We start from the raw sequence: 6,000 nt of genomic DNA on the forward strand, positions 1-6,000 counted from the left end.
TAATAATAATAATAATATACTGCTCCACAACAAGAAAGAAATACGATGCCTGTTGATTGACGTAGCCGTACCAGATGATACTATAACATCATGGTGAAGGAAAGAGACAAACTACCAAGTACAAAGATCTGGAGATCGAAATTAGGAGGATGTGGAATACTAAGACGAGAATAGTACCAGTGGTGGTTGGTGCCCTTGGCTCTATAAAGAATGGTTTTGAGAAGTACCTAAAGGAACTCCCTGGCCACCACACTGCCTAAGAAGTGCAGAAAATTACACTTCTGGGAACAGCACACATCCTGCGAAAAATTCTGGATTGAATCCCTATGTCCTAGGGAGGGACACGGTCAACCCAGAAGCCACCGGCTAATGCCGTGATCCACTTTGGATAATAATAATAATAATAATAATTGCCATATATATATATGTATATATATATATATATATATATTGCAATTATTATTATTATTACTACTTTTATAAAGTTTTGTGTATATATAACGCTATATTACCAACTCCATGTTTGGTATTACAGGAATGTCACCAGTGGCGACTCATGGTGGTGAATCCATGACCACAAATCGCGTGGAGTACTCGTACGGTCGCACGCAGCGCAGCTACCAGTCCGGCCAGCAGGAGGCGCTCCGAGGCGGCATCGCCACGTCTCCCCGCAGTCCTCCGCTCATGGGGTAATTAAGTTTAATTAATTTTTAATATGAATTAAATTTTCTGTTTTTAATTTAATTTAATTTAATTCAATATTAATTTTTTATTAATTTTGAACGTAAATATTAAGTTACCTCCTACGTCATTCTTTCTTGCCGTCTGCCTTCCCTCTGTAACTCTCGCGCAGCGCCTACCCGCCGATATCCTTCACAGCTATGGACATACAGTTCACTGCTCCAGTGAAGCTGGGAGATGGCGTATGGTATAATGTGGATAATAACATCGTAATAAACTGACAGATAGCGAGCGTGCTCGAACAGCTGCATGACTATAAAATACCAGCTGTGCACAACGCTTGTCAACACGCGCTGCTCCCACGTGCCGTAATTTATCATTACAATACAAATAATAATAATGCTAATAATAATACTAATAGTAATAATAATATTAAGAAGAAGAAGAAAAAGAAAAAGATGAAGAAGAAGAAGAAGAAAAAAAAGAAAAAAGAACAAGAACAAGAACAAGAAATCCTAATTATAAAAATAAAAATAAAAATATTATGAATCACGTGAATTTCCATCTTAGTTACAAAAACATGTAAATGATGTATATACAAACTAGGAAATATACAGTCACCATAGTAGTAGCTAGTAACCAATCTAGTAACTAGATCTGTTCTCTTCTCTGTATGTAATTTCCAGTATGGGATTACCTCTGTTATATGTAACTCTTCGTTGTGGGTATAACCAAAACCTCTGAATTGATCTCTTCTATGAGACACTTTTATATAGGACTTCCATCCGTTTGCAAGCACCGGTATGCGTGACTCCTATATGCAAGCCCCTATATTTGACAGCCCTGTATGTAACCCCGTAGGTAACCGCCATATGTGAACCACTATCTGTAACCTTCCTTCTACTATGTGAGTTCATCTGTAGTGACCGTGAGACTTCACAGAAGCTGTCATCACCTCTCACACACGCGTCTGTCAGTAGCAAGGGTAAAATATAGCAGAGCGGCAGTGAAAATAAATGTGTTTTTTTTTCGTGGGAGTGATTTATTTTCTTTTAAACCCCGACGGCTTACTGTGCGCCTGTTTCTCGAACTGTTTTTGCGCGGTGCATCACTGGCGGTTGGGTTAGTCTACGCAGCACCCCCTGCTATGTAGGCGAGGCGCATGTCTTGCTCTCATAACACGGGATAGTGATGGCATTAACGCTAGTGCTGTATAGTAGATTGGCTGTACCCGTTCTCCCGTGTCAGTAGCTCCGTTAGACGGGAACTTCTGCTGTTGTCTTGGTTGTTGCGGTTGTTGCTGTGGTCTTGCTGTTGCGTTGGTGTCACGTACACGTTATTATACACGTACACGTATTAGGTTCGAACCTTACAGCTATTGTTCTGTTCTTACGCACGTTTGGCTCGAACTCCCGCTACTTTTGTGATGTCTTATATATGTTTGAGTCGAATGCTGGTCTAACCGCGGTGTTCCGGTGTTACTTGGGCGTGTATACCAGCTACTATTGTTGTGTTGCATACGTTAGGGTTGACCCAATCCCGTGCTACGCTTACGGTTTCACATGTGCTGGATTCGGACTCCGACCAGTGTTCCGTTGTCATATGTGTTCGGTGCGAACCTTGGATTTTGATGACAGAACGAGTGGATTAGCAAAACAGCTTTGGTAATGCTGCCGTTGAAAGCTGTTCGTGAGAGTGTAACATATGGGACACACAGCGAAGCAGCAGCACACTCACGATCGTGACGCGCGTATAGCCGTCTTTAGGACTGAATCCTTTCCTCTTCGACTCGCCACTGATGGCTGAAAACCATGAGCGAAAGTGAGTAATGACGTAGTCACGGTGCAGCAGAAACTGACGCGTCTGCTTTCGGCGGGGACTACGAGTGAACCCTAGCGACCGGACCCGCACCCCATCAAGTTTATATCACTGATGCTGTCGCGATGAGTACAGAATGCCAATCCCTCTCGTGAGATACATGCATGCTGTACAGTGTATCGTACTTACAAACTCTTCACACACGCACACACACGCAAGCGCGCGTTGTTCCCCTCTGTTGTCCTATAGTTCACCTTTTTGTTTCGGAATCACATGACGTAAAATTGTAATCCTCGCTCCTTCCATCGTGTTTTGCAGCGTTTATCATACGTCACAGCGCGTTTATATCATCGTATACGTGTTCATTGTGATATATACATGTTCACATAATATTACATGTATGGAGAGCGTTCATCGTACGATATGACATCAGAAGTGTCATAATATAGACTCATAGACTATATTATGATCATATAAATTATCATATATATTATTATCGTATATATTATTATCGTATATAGATCTATGTTATGACATTCGTAATGACATGTTATATATCTGTCTTACAGTGGTGATAGAGGGACCTCGCCCATCAGAGGGGAGATCGTGCCTGGCAGCCAAGGGTCACCAGGCAGCTTCTACCAGGGCGGTTCACGTAGATCCAGCATATCATCGGTTGGTGAGTATCTGCTTACACTTTCTACAGCAGGATTTTACGTTGCCCTTGATGCGTGAAGATGCTGCATAACGCTGCATGAAGTATTGGCGACGGAACAATGCGTTCGGTAAACTCTAAAAGTAGATTTCAGGTGAAAGGTTCGGAACTAATTTCGTATTCCACATAATGTGTCGTTGTTGATGTATATGTTACATCGGGCGACGTTTGGTTCACGTGCATTGCAAGGTAACGGATGCCATGATACGGATAAGCTTCATATTAGCGTGCAATCAGCCGTCGTTCTCCTACACGATATAGACATACGTGGTCGATCTCACTCAATAATTCAGGCCGTTTTGTAGCGATTTATTGAGTAAGCAGGAGAGAGAACAAGAAAAACGCGAAGAAGGGGGAGAGAGATAAGGGAGAATGGTTACCTCGTTATCGATTCGGCCTAATTGCCTAGTAGCGCATTGTCGGATTGTGTGGGAAAAATCTTTCAGCATGAGCTTTAGCTGTTCGGCGGCTTCCACGATTGCATTATTCATCGGATTTCGATTTTCTAATGATTCCCATCGATGTGATCTTTAGTGGCTTAATGAAATGGTCATCATTGCCTAGTTAATGTACGCTGAAAGTTGCTCTAACAACGATATATAAGCGCATGTGAATTGTGAATATCATCAAATATAAGAGTCAAACAAAATGCAAAAAATGTCAAGGAAACCAGTTCTCATCTTGGAATTCTGACATACGCATTCGCGTGTGTGCGTGTTCATGTGCGCGTGCGTATCCGTGTGTGCGTGCGTAACCGTGTGTGCGTGCGTGTCCATATACGCGTGCGTGTCACCGTGCGCGTTCGTGTCTGCGTGCGCGTGCGTAACCGTGTGCGCGTGCGTATCCGTGTGTGCATGCGTGTCCGTGTGCGCGTACGTATCCGTGTGTGCATGCGTGTCCGTGTGCGCGTGCGTAACCATGTGCGCGTGCGTATCCCTACACGCGTGCGTGTCTGCGTGCGCGTGCGTACGTTTGCGCGTGCGCGCGTGCGTGTGTATGCGGTCATGCGGTCAGGTTTCGGCTTCGTCTGACAGCTAGAATTCTCACGCGCCTGGGTTTCGCTGGATGTTGCTGTTCAGTCACAGGGGTCGTCGCGTTGTGTGTAAGCGGCAGGATCGTGCCTGGCGGTGCGCGACATGCCGCCGTGTGATGTTGCTGTTCAGTCACAGTCAGCGACATGCCGCCCTGTGATGTCGCTGTTCAGTCACAGCCAGCGAAATGCCGCCGTGTGATGTTGCTGTTCAGTCACAGCCAGCGAAATGCCGCCGTGTGATGTTGCTGTTCAGTCACAGCCAGCGACATGCCGCCGTGTGATGTTGCTGTTCAGTCACAGCCAGCGACATGCCGCCGTGTGATCAAGCTGCGATGCTACTAGCATCTTCTGTCTTGAGCTGGCAGCGTCCGTGAGCGACGCTTTGTCTATTGGGTTTGCGTTTAGTTTCCCGTGTAAGCATTGGCCGCCGCGCCTGAAACCATATAGCTGCTTGGACGATTGGCTCCAATTAGGCGCTTTATTTTCGCCGACTATAGTCGGGCGAAACTAGCGGCATGCATTGCTATCATCACATGATTCCTGGACCATGTTTATATATATATATATATATATAGTTCGCGGTGACTGCGACATGACACTGCAAAGTTAAAACGTGCGGGCTTGTATTATCAGGAGTGTCATAATATAGATCTATATTATCACACTCCTGGTATTATTACACAGCGCGACTATAAAAATAAAAAGATCAACGCTCCCACTCTCTGTTCATCAGTGTAGGGGGTACAGTGTGTCGGTATCCATATGTCTGATTAGGTAATGTCACCTCATTGATGCTGGAGACTGCAATAATCGTTACTTGGTGGATTGCGGCTGACTTGCTATATATGTGTGCGAGCGTGTGTGCGTGTGTGCGTGCGTGCGTGCGTGCGTGCGTGTGTGCGTGTGTGTTATGCGCAATGCTATCATCGAGGTTCTTAATGCCAAACGCCAAACTAATTTATTTCGAGTCGCGCGCTAGGCGTTACTGCATGCACCCATGCTGTCGCGCGCACGCACGCACGCACGCACGCACGCGCGCGCGCGCACACACACATATGCACGCACGCTGCGTGTTAAACATGGTTGACGCGCTGAGTGGACGGAAGCTCAAAGCCAAACGCGGCGGCGCAAAAATAAAGCGGATCATTAATATCTGGATTTTTGTCGAAAGTCCGTGCGAACGGCGACGGAAATGCCGCTGTATAGGCGCGAACGCACGCGCCGTTCGTAATTTCTCATTCTTCATTCTTCTTTCGCGTTTCTTTGCGCGACGAAGAAAGAAATATTGTTTCCACGCGTTGCGCGTGCTCTGTAAGGAAGGCTGTCACGCGATTTTTCATCGTCCTATTTCTGCAAAAAAACGACGTGTTCGCAGACACTGTGGAGTGATTTTCAGTTTGCTTGCGACTACATTATGTAGGCAATCCGTGGGCAACCATCCACGGGTAAATATTAAAAGCGAATTCCTACGCAGCCAGCGTTCCTGCGCGCCGCGTGTATATATGCGCACGAGTCTGTGACAGAGTTTACCCTCAAATCACGGAGATTGGATACGGGCGAGTACGTGAGGAAACAAGAGTGAAGCCTGCGAGCGAGCGTGTGCGAAACGATGGTACGGCAACGCCGCTGAAGCGCGAAGTGCGACGCGCCTGAAATTGATTCAATATTATCAGCCGCCTGTGTAGGGCAGTGAAAAGCTCGACAGTGTCAGCTCTGTCTCTCTCTCTCTCTCTCTATCTATCACTACAATATC

The sequence above is a fragment of the Priapulus caudatus genome, unplaced genomic scaffold (genome assembly GCF_000485595.1).
Source record: "Priapulus caudatus unplaced genomic scaffold, Priapulus_caudatus-5.0.1 Scaffold398, whole genome shotgun sequence".
NCBI classification, from domain to species: Eukaryota; Metazoa; Priapulida; class Priapulimorpha; order Priapulimorphida; family Priapulidae; genus Priapulus; species Priapulus caudatus.